General features: G+C 37.0%; 1 protein-coding gene across 1 annotated transcript in view; it reads right to left on the bottom strand.

The window, feature by feature from the left end:
- ppp2r3a (protein phosphatase 2, regulatory subunit B'', alpha) overlaps positions 1-18,618 on the bottom strand; it is an 89,436-nt gene that overhangs the window by 70,410 nt on the left and 408 nt on the right. The window lies entirely within an intron of this gene.

Consider the following 18,618-nt stretch of genomic DNA (forward strand, 5'->3'; position numbering starts at 1 on the left):
TGAATGATACCTCCTGCAAAAGGCCTCCATAACTGGTTAATGTAATATCTTATAGCTCTACAGCAAGAATGTTGACTTATTATTGATTGCAGTGTCATTGATCTAAATTAATGCGTCTCCATGCCGTGCAACAGCTGAATCCAGAATCAGGTTCAATGACTGGGATACCCACCCTCCCAGATTTATAGAATTTACATTACTAGAATATGTTTAAATCAACTACATTAATTTCTAAGGAACGCCTTGTGTGAATAAACAGTTGTGACTACAGTTGATGTTTGTCTTTGAAACAATCCACCTTTATCAAGTATATAAATTAACTCTATGAAAAGAATTTATTTTCCCAAACTTCAATCAGATTTTACCAAAGCAGATTTTTGCTTTCTTCTAGATTTGCAAGAGAGACACAGTAGCTGTTTAGTTAACTAAATAAACAAATATTTAAAATGAAAAACAAAGTTTATCCAATAATTTAAGAGTTGTAAATGGCAAAAAGTGAAAGTATTTATACAGCTTTCAAAAGCTTTATACCTAATGAAGAACATTGTAAAAATCTTGCTAACTTCATTCACTTCAAAATAAAGTTTCTTTTCAATCCCATAATTTGTGTATTCGTATTAAAAAGATCTAATCAAATAAATATTCCAAATATTCCACACATAAAAACATCGCTACTGAGTCCCACGCTGGCAGCCTGCAGTAATCTCCCTTTTTGCAGCAGATCTTGTAAAAAACAAGCCCATTTTTCCCTATTAAACACCTTTGACAGCTTATATATCAATAGTTTCAGTTCAAAGGTAAAATTATATTTTTAATTCCTGAAGCTTGTCTTTCTGTATTATTACGTTTATTTAAATGAGGTGGGATGGGAATCCAGACTTATTAAACTCAGGCTGAGGACACAGTCCAATAAGATTAGCTGGAAACTCATTAAATGATTTAGTAATCTGAGACTAACAGACCTCATATATTTCAACTTGGCTGTTTCTTGGCACAAATCCCCTCTATGTGTTTCTATGCTTCCTGACTCACAAGTAAGGAGGCAAACAAAGGCTTAAAACTATCTACAGTTCATTACAGACTCTCATAGCTCCTGTCAATGATCAGCATTACACCTAATAATAATAGAGGAAGAAATGATCGAAGGGAATTTGGCATCATCTGACAGAGAAGAAAAAAGAAGTGAGAAAAAAAGCTAATATTACAGACCGAAAGACATGGAAGACAAGTTGTGAAGAAAAGCCTGGAAGATTTAGTTTGCAGCTGATATGACCCCAGCTGCAGCCGTACATCACGCTGCCTTTGATTCAATACAGTTCAAACACATAGCGGGACAATCACCTCACCAATGAAAGAAAGCCAGCCATATCAAACTACAGCGTCTCAATTCTCCAAGGCATAGAGCCACCGACACGTGATGCCATCTCTGAATGAAAAAAAGGCCATACTAGAGTATGTTGACAAACATCTGATAATCTCCAGGAGTTATTTTGGGGTTTTTTCAGTCGATGGCCGTATATGGATGAACAGAAACACACATAGCTGAAGTTAATGCAGAGATTGGATCAAAGAGAATGGAACATTTCCCTCTGAGGGGCTTCGACCTGGCTGGATGAGGAGGTAGACAAAGAAGATGTCGGAAAAGAAACCTGCAGTCAGGGTTGCATGAGCATATCAAATACAAAGAAATGCAGCGTCAAACACCTGAGTGTTTTTTCTCCTTTTGTGATACTACAACCAAAAACCCCATCAGTAGTCATATCTGATATCAATATTTGATCTGGATGATCAACACAAAATGCTGCATTTGTTATACTAATAATAATCTGACAACTACAGTTTAAATTTGCATTGATCTCCCTTTATTTTAAAACTTTAAAATCAAGTACAAAGAAGTTATGAATTAATTTTCATATTTGCAAAGACAGCTAAACCAACAATGCCTCAGATATTTATGCATGGATAATGCACCAAATATGTAATCCAAGCCAAGTTTTAAAAGGGCAAAAGGTGTGAAATATTATAAATACTATGAATTATAAGTATTTTTTGTTCCTTAAGGGTGAAGCTTAAGGCCGTTCAACACCATAGAACTCTTAACAGCTGGCCTATACAAGAGAAAAGACAATATAATGACCCAAAAGAGGAAAAAATATGAAGAAAAGAGAAATTAACATTTCTCACGAAGCTGCATGACTCTGCTTTAAGAACCAGCTGAAGTTACGTTTATCTGTCTGGAGTCTGCATGTCAGGGGGATCCAGCAATGTCTGTAACCATGGGAACCGCAAGGATGTAGCACTGACAATCATAGGAAGCACTGGCATACTGTCCAGATGTCACAGACTCTTATACTCCCACACACATATGGAAACTCCATGATCAAAGTAAAGAAAAAGTCTCGCCTTCAGCATCCGCCGGGGTTTGATCTATTGTTATTTAAAATAAATAGTCAAACTTTTATTTTTGCCTTAAAGGGAGCCCGCTAGACTATGTGACATTTATACACCGACCAAATCATCAGAAAACTCCAGCAGGCTTGTCAAAGTTCAGCTTGCTGCTGATGAATAAATTGATCCGTTTGTTACTTAGTTCCATCTGTGCCTGTTTTTTTTACTATCATCTCTGAAATCAAAAGCCTCCGCAGGGACTAATCAACATGACTTCCAATTTCAAAAGTATAGACCTACAGTTTTTGTGGCAAAAAAAATTAATTCAGAAATATGACTACAAATCAATGTAGTCTGTCTCCACTCTTTGCCTTTTGCTCTAAGGTTAAAAGACTTTCAGGGTTAGGAGAGTGCTATCAAAATGTTGATGTTTATCGGGAATTTAGTTTTGCAAGTAAAAAATACCTATGATATAGATTCATAAAATACAAACAGCAATATAATTAAATAATTAAATTCTGTAAATCGTGATTTTTAGATCCTGAAATGGCCATAACACAATATAAGGGAAGACCAGCAGAAAGGTAGAGCAAGACTGCGAGAGCATGGGTGCATCCTGGAGAGGATAGAAAAGCATAGATTGTGTATGGAGCTTACTAATGTAAAATTAAGTGGAAGGTAAAAGTGTGAAGTGCAAGATAAGAGAATGAGAGAAAGATTACTAAAGTTCTGTGTTTTGGCCACAGGTGGCTGTATCATTAAAAAACTCTGTAATGCCTCTTTAAATGAAGATAAGCTAAAGGCTGCTATTAAAGAAACCTGGCTTTAATTACACTTAAGCCAGGAATACATTAATACAGTACTCTATGCATAAGGAGCCCCAACCAAGTATTAAGCCAATATAAAGTACAGTAAATGGAAGTGTATACTGTATTAAAAACTGTAGTTAATCTGTCTTTAAGGATTTTTAAAGCTAAATGTGAGCCATATAACTAAAACTTAATAAATGCATTGAGTAAAATAATAATAAATGATAATAATTGAACTGGATCTGCGCCATCGTGTGGTGCCCAGGGAGCAGTGTGGGGTTAAGGGTCTTGCTCAGGCACCCAGAGTCTGTGGGTGTGGGGCTAGAACTGAGAACCTCAGGATTCCAAGCTCTATGCCCTAACCACTAGGCTGTCTCTGATTGAAATACCTCCATATATTAGTTATAGTTTTATACTGAATAACTGAAATAGAATCATTCTGCAAAAATATTATAATTATTGTCGTTCAGTTCATTTTTATCCAAATCAGGTTTTAAAAAAGTTTAGAGTATAAGACTGATCTAATGCTCTTGTTATGATAAGAGAACAGACAAAAAACCTGAAGTGTTGGCCAAAACATTTTCACTAAAGCTTAAATTAGCTTTGGTGGGGTTAAAGATTATTTGGCTTAGGTCTGCCTGGCTGAGCAGAGAATCCTTAATGAGGCAATAGCAGAAAGATCAAAATAAAAAAAAAAACAGCCTTGTCAAAATACTCATAGTGGCAAATGTAATAGTTACTGATCCCACATATCTTAACAGAAAAAAGTGATTGGATTTGGACAGCCAAAATGCATTGTAAATGGAACCTTCAGCAGAAAATAAAAATATATTAAAAGGTACCATTTGTCTTCAGTTTGAGGCTGCTGTAACATTTCTTTTTTGAAAAAGGCCCAAAAAGAAACCAAAAACCTTTGCAAAGGCTCAATTGTAATTTTCTGAGACATTGTGTAATTTGCTAAATCTGAAAATGCACAATGTGCCTGGGACTTATTTCTTGGGAAACTTAATAATTGAATTTGCAGAAGTATTCAGGTCCATAAAAACCTCTGACACAGATTCAGTGTTAGAAATACACAAGCAAATAAATAAAAAAAATAAAAAATCGCTTATAGCTAATTCAGTTTTTATTGAGCTAAAACAGGACAGGTTTAAACAATAAGAGTCAGGAGAAGGGATCATCAAGGCTGAACTTCTCTTATTCCTGCATTTGTAAAGGTCTATAATCAGAAAAGAGAAGGTAACATGTCTGCAGTCTCCAGGCGTTCTGAACAAAAAGTGTTTAACAAAAAAATATGCCAGAAATAGTCAATTGAACACAAAGTCAACATTATTTTATGGCTATAAGGGTCTGCTTGTGTTAACTATATCAAAAACCTGTGAAGTCCTGCTTTCAACATTTTGTCAAACAACATCTTAACATCTGTTTCTTCCTATAAAAAAATTACTAAAAAATAAACTTCACTAACATGCTGGTTTGGTCAAAACATATCTTAATGTTTTTTACACATCTTCCACAAAGGAGCCAGTCAAACAGTCTGGGATTGTTTATTTTGGTCATGTTTAACTTATATCCTTTAATCAAAATGATCCAAAGGGTTTTCGCCACAGAGGAAGAAAAAAATGTATCATGGTTGGAGCATTAAGCTGTACTGAAGTTCACACACATGCACAGCCACTAGTGGTCAGACTGGAAGGCATGAGGGAAGCTGGAGTGTGCTTGGTTCTGACCAGTTCATCCTATACTGCCTGCCAACAATCCACCACACACATAGACGGATAAACACAAACTACTGCTTTGTCCAACCACAGCCTGGCAGAGCGCATCCGCTTATATGTCTGTCGACGTGTTCCTATGCATACGTGACCTTGTTTAAGGCCTTAATATCATTGCACATCTCTGGATCTGTGGCTGCGTTAAGTCCTCCTCTAAGGGTTCCTGTGTGCTGGAGAGGGGAGCTACAGAGCAAGCGATGAACAGCATCACTCTGCCTGCATTTAGTGACCGAGATAAGGGCTGTCACTCCTCTCGCAACACCAACCCACTTCCGGCTCCCTCCAGCCAGAACGAGGGAGAGATGCACTTAAGCCTTGGCAGTGTCAGAGCAATCTTATCTCACCACTGAAGCTCCTTAAATGGATTTAGATTAAACTGAGAATCAAAAAACAAGGAAGGGCAAACTGGTACAACTGGGTCATTTTTACCTCCCCTTGAGAAAGACTGCTGCCCTCCTCCTCCTCCTCTTTCCCTCCCAACTCAAATGTTAATTTAGTAACAGCTCTGCAATGGTTTTACTCATCCTTTATGTGCAGACTAGCACAGCAAACAGTAATAGAATCTTTACTCATTTCCCAGGAACAACTGAAGGTATTTAGACTAAAAGTGCACACTCAGATGGGTGGGTTTACTTAAATATAATGCATTTCTTTCTCCTCTCCTTGTGCAACACACTGGATAATGGTATTTAGGGGCACTTTATGTTTCTTCTTGCTCAGTCTTTCAATTCCCTAATCTTAAGGCAGTCTACCTCAATCTGTGGTCAACTGTGAGACGCATGGTCTACCCACGTTGGCCAGTGGAAAGCAATCCTTTACCCCAGACATGCTGTTAGCTGATATGTTCTACAGTTGTGAGTATTGCAGGGTTTAACATCGGGCGTGCAGAGCAGCCAAGGCGTCTACTGCCAGCCAATGATGTCACACCTTTTGATTCATCTCATGACCTCTTATGAAAAGTATCCTTCACTTGGCCTGCTACCATTCCAAGCAAGATGGCATAACTTATAAAACTGACACCTTGACATATTTGTACCCCTCTGATATCAGAACCCACAGTAAGTTATGTTTTGAAAGTAAATCACTTCAAGCTAAATCATGGAAAAAGTGAACATAAAATCTAAGGAAAACTCTAGTTTGGAAGGTATAGGGAGGTTTCCAATCCCAACTACAATCTTCTGAAACCATAATAAAGTGTTTCTACTGCTTTAACCAAACAGAACTGAACGTATGCAGTAGCAAAGGACACATTATTTTCCACATCTCAAGTCTATTGAGATATTATAGGGTTATAAAAGTGTATCCAGTGTACCCCTACCTCACATTAAAACATAGTTAAAGCAACACTGTGTAAGTTTTGACCCATATATGTGCTTAATTTGAAACATACAAACGATACTTCAGTTCAATGTACAACACTTGGTGCATATCAGTGCTTCTTCTGGACCGTCCTTAAGGCGCTTCCATGTGACTCTAGAGGGTCAGATCTCTATGCTGAATAAATGGGTAAAGTTACCAAGAGCACCATTTATGGTCTAAGGTCTCCATGAACATGAGAGCTAACCCTAAAATATTGTTGTTGGGCAACAAAACAAATATGACACTTACCTGATCAGGCATATTTTTGGTTCTCTAATATAGAGGGGTCAATAGACTTAGACTTCTTTATTTGTCCTTTTGTATGCACAGGGTGCATACAGAACGAAATTGCGTTACATACAGCTTATGAACGTTGCATTGATATTTCAAATGGCACAAGTTATAGAAAAATACAAAAAGTGCAGCAGTGGTCAAAGTGTGAACAGTGCAGAGGATAAGAGACAGTGTGCAAGTTGCAGTGGTTCAGTGCAAATAGGCATTTGTGCAAAAAATGCGTTATTGAAAATAGAAATGAGATGAACAATGTGACCTTCTCTTTACCAGTCACTCCATGACTTCTAGTCAAAGGTGATCTACTATTACATTTAAAAAAAAAAAACTTCCAACTTTTCTTTTTTATATAAATAAGACCTGAAAACTGTCAGCACTTACAGATGCAATTCTTTTAGAGAACATACTAGTAACAGCTTATTCATTAACATCAGTTTATAAATATTTCTGCTGATTCCTAATTGGGGTCTGGACTTTCACTGGGCCATTCTAATAGGCCATTTGTATAAACATTTTTATTTGGCAAAGATTTTCCATCCTATTTTTTGTCATACATTTCAAGCTGTAACAACTTAAGAAAAGCACCCCATAGCATGATGCTACCACTTAAGTGTTTTGCCATGGATTCAGGCAGATAAAATTTTATTTTCTATTTTGTCGGTTTATAGAAACACTTTGTCTTGGTAAGGAGGGTGTTGCACTATATGGTTGTTGTTGTTTTTTTTTTGAGCTATTAAAGATATTGAAATAACTACTGCATGGCTTTGACTTAGGTTTTTAATATGCCATACATCAGCTTTCTAGACATTTAATTGTAGCCTTGATTTGCAGAAACCAAAGGATCTTTGCAGAACCCCAGATCCATACTAACTCCACTTTCTTGCTAATTCAATTTGACAAATTTTTATGCAGGACATGGTTCCTCTGGGTCCACCAAAACAGGGGGAAAAAAAGATGAAAGGAGCAGAAGGAGCAGAATTATCATAAAACGTAGCAATAAACCCTTTTTAGCCTCAGACTGATTTATGTCTCGAACGAGGGCTAGGAAGAACCACAGTGCCCCTGAATACCATGAATGGTGTTGGTATTTCTTTTTCCTTTTTTCTCTCTTTTTCCATCTTGGCTAGTTCCCTGAAACTGGCGGAATGCCTTGTTCTTATTCAGATGCATGTCTACATGTGGGTATTTGTAAAGGTCTGAACAAAGAGAGCCAGTGTTGACAACAGAACACAATCAAGCACTCAATAGATAGCCGTTAACTCATCACACCCGAACACACACACACAAATTCCAGAGCTGCAGTTGAGAAGCATTGACATTCAAGCCCAACAGCCAATCAGCAGATTTCCCTGCAGCCACAAAGCAACCAGTCAATGAGCAGCCAGGGAGATGCTGGGATTCTTGTGAATCAAATATTCTCATCCCTGTCTCACGATCTTGATACTCCTTTCACTCTCTCTTAGTTCAGGTTTTTCCCAGGATGGATCACAGAGTGGTTAAAGGTGGAGCAGAGAGGCCACTGGGCACAACCCACCCCCGACTTACTCATCTATGAATCACCCTATTGTGGATTGGATTCAGTGGCAAATAACAAGTGCTTTTGATTTCAGAGCCTAGTGTAGACATTATTTCAACAACTTGGACCATATCCAATTACTGTTGTTGCTTGTTTTGTCTTGATTAGAATGGGGACCTACTAAAAGATATTTTATTAGCACCTTTGTCTCACTCTCCAAAAAAGACGTCCAAGCCACCTTAGCGGACTCCTCCCAATGTGAAGGAGAAGCTGCTCTAATCTGATTTCCTACAATATAACTGTACACCTCATCCTATCTCTAAGCGAGATCCCAGCTACCCTGCTAAGAAAATTGATTTCAGCGGCTTGTATCCCTGATCTCTCTTTTGCTCACAATTAAGATGACCATGACAAGAATTGAGGGGTTGGGTTTGTTGGTTATGAGCAGGACTGGTGAAACAGGGGCAGCCTTGCCAGTGTGTGACTGACAAAAAGACCAAACTCCCGCTTGTACAGAGACCTAGTAAAGGGCCCCTGACTCCATGCTCCTGAGGTGCCCCCCACAGGGCTTTATGAGGGTCATGGTTGAATGCCTTCTCCAGGTCCACAAAACACATGTGGACCAGTTGAGCAAACTCCAATGCATCCTCGAGAACCCTGCAGGGGATGTAGAGCTGATTCAGTTTTGTACAGTCGGTGTTCTGTCAAATGAGTGTACCCCGTCAGACTAACATACCCATAGTAAACACGCATGCACAAGACGTTTTGCGTTTATCCCTTTAGTTTTGTACAAACAATTTAAGGTGAGATCGCCATACACTTAAAAAAAAAACCCACCAAAACGTATGTCATTAAATTGTTAATTGGTTAATATGATTGTTTTAGCCCTAGAAATAGGCTACACAGAGTAACTACAGCCCAGATGTAAAACTTGTATAGTGAACTTAATATTTTAAATGCTCAGTGTCAGTTCCTCTTATAGTTCCGGTGCACATGTAAATACAATACATTTATTAAAAAGCATCTAGTGTGTGTAGTACTTATAAGATTTGTATTAATGTAGAAAGAAATGCTGCTGTTCTCTTTAAACAAAATGTGCCCTGATGCTCATATTAAGCATAAAAAGCATGCATATTTTTGCATAGGACCAATGACATCAGACCAATGAAAATGAAGACCAATAGTGTCCCTACCAAAGTTGAAATCAAACCTATGCCCTTGTTGCCTTCATAAAGATTTTTGACCGCCTTTTTACTTCAGCCTGGGTGATGAACAAATCTGGCACATAACACCAGCACCTTCTTCTTCCTCACGGAAGATGTGTTAACCATGTTGGGGAAATCCTCAAATTCCTTCCACCATTCGACAATGTCCTCATCCAGCATCTCTCCACTTCCACTAAAAAAGTGTTGGTAAAGCCCCTCTTTCCCCTTCGAAGGCACCGTATGGTACATCATTAAAAGTCCATCAAAAGTCGATTTGAAAGTCCCTTTTACAGTAAACATAATGAATTTGGATGACATGGCCAACATATGAATGAAGGTTCTCTGAACAAAGTTCATATCTGAACATTGCATCAACACAGTGCAACATGGTGCAAGCATCATGCTGTAGGAGTATTTTTCCTCCACAGAGAAAGGGAAGTTGATTACAGTTGATGCAAAGATGGACTAGAGCAAAATACACATGATATTCAATATTTAAGTTTTAGTGCAAACCATTAAAGGGCCAGATTTTAACCTAAAAATAATCAATGCCAAGACAGAAAAAACTTCTCTTTTCAGATTGAAGCACTGTAAAAACACTTCATCCTTGGAGATTGAAGACAAACCGATAAAACATTTGACTACTCTTTACAGTTATGGGCTACTTTATGTGATTTCATCACAAAGAGTCCCTGTTTAAATGAAACTAAATATGAAAAAGGCCTTGCAGATACATTCAGATTACCCAAGGAAACATTCAACTGCTAACCCTATACCTAAGAGGCTGTTTCATATCAATATATATACCAACTTTTTGAAGTTGGATATTTTAAAAGAGAAACTTATGTTGCTTTTTTTCATAATATTTGAAGCTCTAACACTTCCTTTATATCGTAGCATCTCCTAGTATCTCTAAACATCAGAAAAGGGGAAATAATTAAGGAGATGCTGAGCATGAAGATAGAAAAGCACAATATAAAACAAGCCAAATGACTGTAAAAAGGTTCAGATTGTGCCTTACACAAAAAGCAGGGGTTTAAAACATCCACAGTAGCTGTGAGTGGGAAACAAGGTTAAGACCTTTTTTTTCTTTTACAGAGAAGAAACTTATTTAAATCTTTTATTATATTCCCAAGTCAAAGCAGCCTACTTTATGGCGCTGGCTTTGAAGTGGTCCTTTAATCCTTGTCTGATCTGAAGTTGCTCTGTTTCATTTCTCAGAATTCCAAAATAACATCATAGACAACGGAGGGAGATGAGGACGAAAAAGAGCAGGGATCCAAGTGGAAAAAGGGTCCCCCCATTTTTTCCACAATGGCGGTCATACAAACAAAACAAGCCGGTAAAGTACCAAACAGGAAATACGCATAGTGTAGATTGGATATAGATTTGACCAATCAGAGGCCTCCTGTCTGCGGCACTGTCTGTGGTCACCTACCATTTCAGAGAGGTGCACCAGAGTGTCTGTGGAAGGGGCAGGGGGCACATCTGTGCTAATTGTGACTCACACGCTTACGATCTGGTTTACTGGGTAGAGTGGGCTGCCATGTTTGAGACTGTATTAAAGCTTTTTAAGAGCAAAATGAGATTTGTGATGTAGAAAAAAAACGGTAGCGTTAGCAACCTTGTCTGATAAACACACCGTTTCTCACTATCACACTTTCCTTGTCATGTTTTTGTTTTTAGCAGTCAGCAGTATTACATGGAATATGAGAAGACCACCCATGGACACACTCACACAGAACACACACACAGAGTGAATGCGGCTGTAAAATGTAAATGGCAATGTGAATAAAAAGAGGCAAGTGTTCAATACAACAGTGCCTTACACTGCAGCCATGAGTAACACAATTTGGTGTGTGGGGGTGTATCTGTGTATGTAACATATGTGTGTGAAGATAGGTGTGGGAGTGTTATTCTACTAAATATAGGGAACAACATGTGGGTGAAGAGAGCATGGATCATGCAGTAAATCAATTAGGGAAGCAAGACATTTTAGAAGCCCAGTCAGTCTGGTCTGCATTTTAATGTTAGCTGGAAAACAGGCACCACACCCATCAACAAATACACCCACATTCAGGTATACAGCAGGACAATAGCACATAATTTCAGAATAATTATACAAAACATGGCCAATCAGAGGATAAAATGTACCTTGAAAGTTGCGTTTGAGTCTTTAAGCCCTTACAGAAAGCAGTTATCTAAATGGAAGGGAGTTTCCAGACTTAAAAAGATGTGTGTGTATCCATGTTAGTTCAAACAAATTTTCCTTGTCTGTTACTTCGCTATTACGAATAGAGTATTATTGGTTGCTGTCCTATTATGTCATACATCCGTGCAGATGAAGCGTTTACAGGTAAAATAAACATCTGAAACTAATAAATGTAAATTACAATATAAATTCCTAATTCCTTTGTGATTAACTTTTGACAGGATAAACTGTCTTGTAATCTTCTAAGGCAGAGAACAAGTCCAGATCTGGACAAACCTGCTGGCTAATCCGGAATCAACCTTATTTAAAACATTTAAAAATTACTGCATGTTTTCCAACGACAGTGTCTAACTTCACTTGCGCCGTTTCTCCTGTTAACATGGTAAAGCCCTCAGGAGCATCCGGCACCAGGCTGCATGTGATACAAATTAGCCAATGAGCTGTCAGTCTGGGTTGCTGCTGCTGCTACTTTTAGACACAGCAGGCAAACCTGTGGCAAGCCGGGCGATGGGAAAAAAGGAGAAGATGATGAGAAAAAAAAAAAGCAGAATGTGGACTGCTGGAAGAACTGCAGTGAACTGGTGACAGAAAAGTGTGCTCAAAGATGACCCTGCACTTTTTGAGTATGTTTGGCTGAACCTGCTGCTGTGAAGCAGGATTCTCCACCATGAACAGAATCAAAAATAAATATAGATCCAGGCTCACAAATGAGCACCTTGATATTTGCTTTAGAATGGCTTTGTTGCCATTCAAACCCAGTTTTAAAAACCTTGCAGGGCAGCATTAATCCTAATTCTCTCATTAACCCACAAAAAAAAAAAAATAATAAACAGTCAGTTCAGGTGTTTTATAAAATATGTGAATCAGGAAATTGTCTATATACAAAACTGAACGATTGTTGTTCTCTACTTCAAAAAACACAAATTCAATGCATAACATTGATGCATAAACACCTCATTTTATTTCAGTGTTAAATTCTGTTTAAAGTAACAGATTATAATTAAAAATGTCTATGGATCTTTACTGATTATTTCTTGTTGTTTCTTTATTCAGACCCTACTGGTTGTTTGTTGTTTACAAAATCTTTTCATTTCATTCTTCTGGTTTTTTAGTTTAAAGTAAGACTTTATTTTCATTCATTTTCTTATTCCAGTTTCTGTACTATTCTAACATTAATTTAAAAACAGAAATTTTGAATTTACTCTATAATAAGACATACTTATCATTTTTCTCATGCATCTGTTAGGATTATAGAAATTTGATATATTTTCTTTTTTGTGTCCTGCTATAGCTCTGGAAATAAATATCCCTAGATGATAGGGTTAGGATTTGCCTTCACAGGCAGACTGTTATGGTTGTTGCATAAGGTTCTGCTTGGTACTTGTATATGAAACTTTATTGAAAATAATTAATATATTTCAGTAATTTTAGTGGTTTCCACTGCAAAGCTTATCATGCATGTTGAATAGTTCGAACAGTGTTAGTCTGAAAAAAACCTGACTGGTCCTTTATTCAGTTTGAAAAAACACAAAATCAGCATTTATAATTGATTGTTTTTTTGCCACTAGGACCTTTTGGTTGACACAAGGAGGAAAACTAAAACATTAACTGTGTTGCTCAGTTTTTGGGTGCTTGTACTTGTCTTGAACTTAGACTTAGACAGATTTATTTTGTCATTTTGCATACACAAGTGTATGCAAAAAGAAATTTAGTTTAAAAAAGCTCTAGACAATTTCATTTTTTAAAGTTAATTTCTCACGATCTTCATTTTAACACTGCTGACACATTAAATTATTGTGTTTTCAGGTTCACTCATTCAGACATCCGAAGTTCCAAACTGAGATTTCCAGGAGATTATCATCTCCCCAATCAGCAATAAACATTGACAGGGGGAGGATGCGATGCATGCGTGTGGGAGTCTAAAAAAAAATAGAAATACATTATCAGATATTATAATACAAAGTCATAGCCACAATAATAAATAACTAATTAAAACATAAACAAACTCATGACAAGTTAAATTAACAGATGTATGACTTAATGCTTTAAATGTTTACTATTACCATATTATTACAATCAATCTTTTTCATGTTCTTTTTTTATTAATTCATTCAATAAAGTTTTGTTCAAATTCTATATTTCTCAAACCTGAGCTGAGTTATTCAACACTGATTTCAAATTCTCCAAAACCCACTTTAAAAGAGTTGACATTTTTCCGTTAGATTTTTAATTCTCCCAAAAGACTTAGTGAAATAAGATCTTGCCAACTTTTTGTAGATCAAGTTTATTGTATTGTCCCTGTGAACTAAAGCCATAGTTAAATATCTGACAAATATGGTCGCACAATATTATACATAATAGAAATAACCTTTATATTTCCTCGGTGGGGAAAAGTATGTGTCCCTGCAGCAAAGAGAAACACAAGTGGAAGCATACAGATAAACACAAAGCTGAAAACTAAAGAAAGTAATAATAGGTGCCTGAGCAACAACTGCAAATTAGCAACATAAGAAAAAAATACTTTCTTTTCTGTTGAAACTAATAAAGGAAATTTGAACCTAAGTCGTTTAATTTTAAGAAATGTCAAAAACTTGTATGGAGTTATGCATAAAAAAACACTGACAATAAAAATGAAAAAGACTACAAAAACAACAGATATATAAACACTTATTGAGTTTGTTGGGAGCAGTGGTGGCTATAAAGTGCCATGGCTGCTGGTAGGAAGGATCTGTGATAATGTTCCTTTGTGCATCAAGGATGCAGCACTGAATCAACGGGGCATGCCAGGACACAGCTGTTCTTCCTGTGTGCAAAATATTTTTAAATGTTACACCTTTTTTTAAAAAAAGGATGTTGTTACTCTGTGATATGTGAGTCAATTCATAGACCCAATCTTTATCTGTCTGCACTAAACAAACACAATCAGAGCGATTACTACCAGAGTTTATTGGCTGTAGGAATTTAAACTGCTCCTTCCACCTATGTCTGAAAAAGTTGAAACCAAACTTAATATCAGCTGTTAATGGACGGCTATAGACAAAAACACACTCTGAAAAACTAAAAGCTTGAAGCAACAACCATGTGTTAAAAGGCACACATACTTGAGGAAATGCTAGGAAACCATGGCTCAGATTTATACAGCTCTGTAATGGACTCCCACTCCGATGCTCCTTCACCCACCAATCCACCCACGGACAATATTCTCAAGCAGAAAAGCAAAAAGATTAAAATAACACAACTGGAGCAGTACTTGTGATTCAAACATGTACATTTACTTATTTTTCTCCTGTTGGTTGAGGCTCTTGGAGATGTTCACACACAGGTAGAGATGACACCCCAGATATAACCTGACATCAGGTATCACTTCAGGAACGAATTGACAAGCCAACCTGTGGTAGAACCAAATCTAGCTCTCATCACCATCCTACTGTGCTTCGTTGCTAACACACACACACACACATGTATTCAAAGATCCAGACTGGAGAGCTAGTCCAAGCAACAAGTGGAGGGGTTATCTAATGATCCTGTCATAAATAAGTAAACCCTAAACCAGATTTCCTTTGGAGGCTGATTAACAAAACCTTTGCTGAACTGCAATCATTTGAACCAGGTCTGATAAAGTAGATGCACTTCTAAAGCCTGTAGCTAATATTGGTCTAAGCAGATAAAATCTGTATAAAAAGCAATGATCAGAACCTGGCCACAAAGTTTGAATTTTCATCTTGACATCCCAGTGGAGTACATAGAAGGGTTGGATTTCATATTCCTGGTCATAACTGGTTGCTACTTCCTGTAAGCTGAGCGATCCCATATAAGGCAGGAATAGCGGACAAACTCTGCCACAGGGCTTTGTATTTCTCAACATATTACAATATACATGTCGTCATAAATAGACTAAATGGGTCAGTTCTGTTACTTTTGCTTATTTTCTTGTAAATCATAGCCCTTGTACCTTGTATTTGACAAGCTGTTACACCTGTTTTCGTTTGTCTGTTTCCCTAATTCAATAGGTTAAGAAAGTGTCCCTTCTAGGGTTGTAACATTGTTTTTTGTTATTGCAACAACCATAAACAGAAATGTTGGGGTTTTTTTCTGAAATGCAAACAAACCGCCATTAAGACGATACATATGGACTTGTTGCATCCTTTTTTCATTTAGTGAATGACACCACTTCTAAATTGTATACGTAAATTAGTGACAGCCATCATTCAGATACAAGTCTGTAGGGTGTAGTTTCTGTGGGTGTCCATATCAGATGAAAGAGGACATGTATTTGCTGATGTGATACACAAACTTTTTTTATACATGCACACGTGAGCTTCCAAATTCCTCAAACTTCACAAAGAGGTTTTTTTTGTGTGTCCCTGCAAGGGTCACTGTGTCCATATAGGCTCAGATTTCAGCAGACAAAACCTTTTCTCCTTTTCCTTCAGTCACAAACACAAACTCTTTCCGTTGTCTATCATCTTGACAGAAATCAGCCGGACGTGTCAGGAAGTAGCAATAAAGTGTTTTGTCTCTGTTCTCTGAGCCATTTCTGATATGCTTTAATCTGTACCGAAACGACACAACAAACATTTCATATTATTAAACCTCATGGTGAAGAGTAGTGGCTGTACACCAATTGAAAAAAGGGAAGATGATAGCATTTCTTGACAATAAGGAAAGCTGAAAACGCACTTTAACAGTGATTAAAGCTTGAATGACTAATTGATGTAGTTCGTGTAGAATAAGATAATAATGAGCCAGACCGATGAGATGAGCAGATGTGGCGGGACTGGTAGGTCTCTGGTTGTGTGTGTGTGCATGAATGTGTGTGTGTGCCTCATCTATTCTAGGAGAATTCCAGAGGAGAGACCCTGTGACTGACCCCCACCTTTCAGGACCTGACAGGGTATAGCCACAGAGCAGGCACACTTACACATATGAATGTCGGTTTGTTTGTCTTTGCACAAACACAAAACATCATATTGGAGGTGTGAAGAACACATAGGGACCAAATACATGGCATAATAGCACTGGAGGGTCAACATTATTTAACACAAATTCCTAATATTTTTTATTTTTTTAAACAGATTTGTTTCTGATTAAGTATTTTGTTTTTGTTCAGAGAGGACTGCAGAACTTAAAAATTAATTTTAATGCAGTTTTTAAACCTGTCGGGGCTTCTAAATAAATAATTAAAGCACTAACTGAAAATATTACTGATTGATATGTATAATGGTAAATCACATAACTGCTCTCCAGGAAGATCTAACCAGCAAGTGCCTTTTTGGGGCCAATATTAGCTTCTCACTGTATAAGCAAATGTAAAAATAGCTTTTTATATATAATAATTACAGAAATATATATATATATACTGTATATATATATATGAATTTATTTGCTCTTCTTGACAGATATTGTTTTCCAGTTTTGTTTGAGATCCAACCTGCTGATATGGATTTTGACCAATTCTAAAAAAAATTATGTTTATTTTTTATTTTTAACTTATAAGTAGATTAGAACTAATACAGAATAAACATCTACTAAATCAAGACATGCATTTCAAGTGGTTATGATTTAGACTTTTTTTGCCATTCTTCTCTCCACATTGGTTCACAGGAAAGATAATTTTAGTTTTTGTAGTTATTTAGTCAAGCTTTCTGCTGGGATAGCTACCCTGCAGTTCCCAGCTGTCAATCACTTGCCAACTGTTGTATTAACAAAACACTAAATGATATCATCTATCATGGAGCTTCTGATTTATGAAATCCTTTTAATGAGTTGCTAGAACTGGTGCTAGTAAGTACTTTTTGCTAGTAAGAAACGCTGAGCACTGCCCATCTTCCCAGTGTTATTGAACGCTTTCAATGACACTGCTAGGTCGGAGCCATTTAACATGGACACGTTTGACATCACATCCACCAAACAGTGCTGGAACTTCCTAACCCAAACCATATTCTGGGAAAATACACTACAGGCTTTTAGATTCATCAGCGCTGAACTATGGGGGTAGTCTGCAAACGATGTTTTAATCATAATGGGTCAAATAATAAAGATTTTTCTAAGTACAAAATCAAAAAATGTCTTTTTAAAACCCTTATCTAAATGACGGGCGAGTTATATCAGCCTGCATCTTGAATCTTGAAAATTATCGACAATTGTTCTCTGTTCAAGTAGCAAGCTTTTCCTACAAAAGTATGAATGATTCATCCTGACATCATAGCTGGTCCATATCAATAACGCTCATTGCTCAAAGCTACAATGTGGGTATAATATCAGCAATTAAAAGGTTGTATAAGACAACCTTTAGCGGAAGAACAAAAAACACCTGTAATCCATCTCTTTTTAGCAGCAGTAAGATTGATGAATGCATTTCTGATTGAAGTAAAATCAATGTAATATGTAATATTTTATAATTTAAAACAAGAAGAGAACATCTAAAGATGATAGTTTTCCAACAGGTTAAAGAAATGCTTGCTTATATTAGACACTTTCAATTTACTTTTCAATGGTACAGGTGACTTTTACCATTCAGATTTCAAACTTTATGGAATTTTTAAGGGGAAAAAATCCAACCACAAAGAGAACATACCATAATACCTTGTAGATGTGAATATCTTAGTCATGGTAGTCACAAATTATCATCTCAAACTACCCCATTTTCATGTAAAATCATAGCCTTGGCTCAGCCAGCTGATCAGCAGTGTGTAGGGTAAAAAAAAAAAACTGAACGCCCTTGCACCTTCTATGCATTTCATGAAATGGACTTTAAACTGCAGGAAGTAATGATGGAAGATATCTGTAGTAATAAAACCTCAACTCTTTAGAACCTTAAAACATTAATGAAGGAAACTGTTCAGCAAAGAAAACACTGACTGGACATCTACTGAGAGAAATTACAGAATTGCATTCACAAGAGGCAGTTAGGTTTAGAAAATGCAATTATTCTTCCTCCACATGTTTCAATAGATTATCTAGTGCTGGACCACTTGTTAGAGCCGTTCAGGTGCCCCCCTCCTTAAACAGTCCTGGCCAAAGATGTCCCAACTTCCTTCCACACAACTGGAGGTCCCCCCCC

Source organism: Cyprinodon tularosa, unplaced genomic scaffold (genome assembly GCF_016077235.1).
Source record: "Cyprinodon tularosa strain WSP-4 unplaced genomic scaffold, ASM1607723v1 ctg310, whole genome shotgun sequence".
NCBI classification, from domain to species: Eukaryota; Metazoa; Chordata; class Actinopteri; order Cyprinodontiformes; family Cyprinodontidae; genus Cyprinodon; species Cyprinodon tularosa.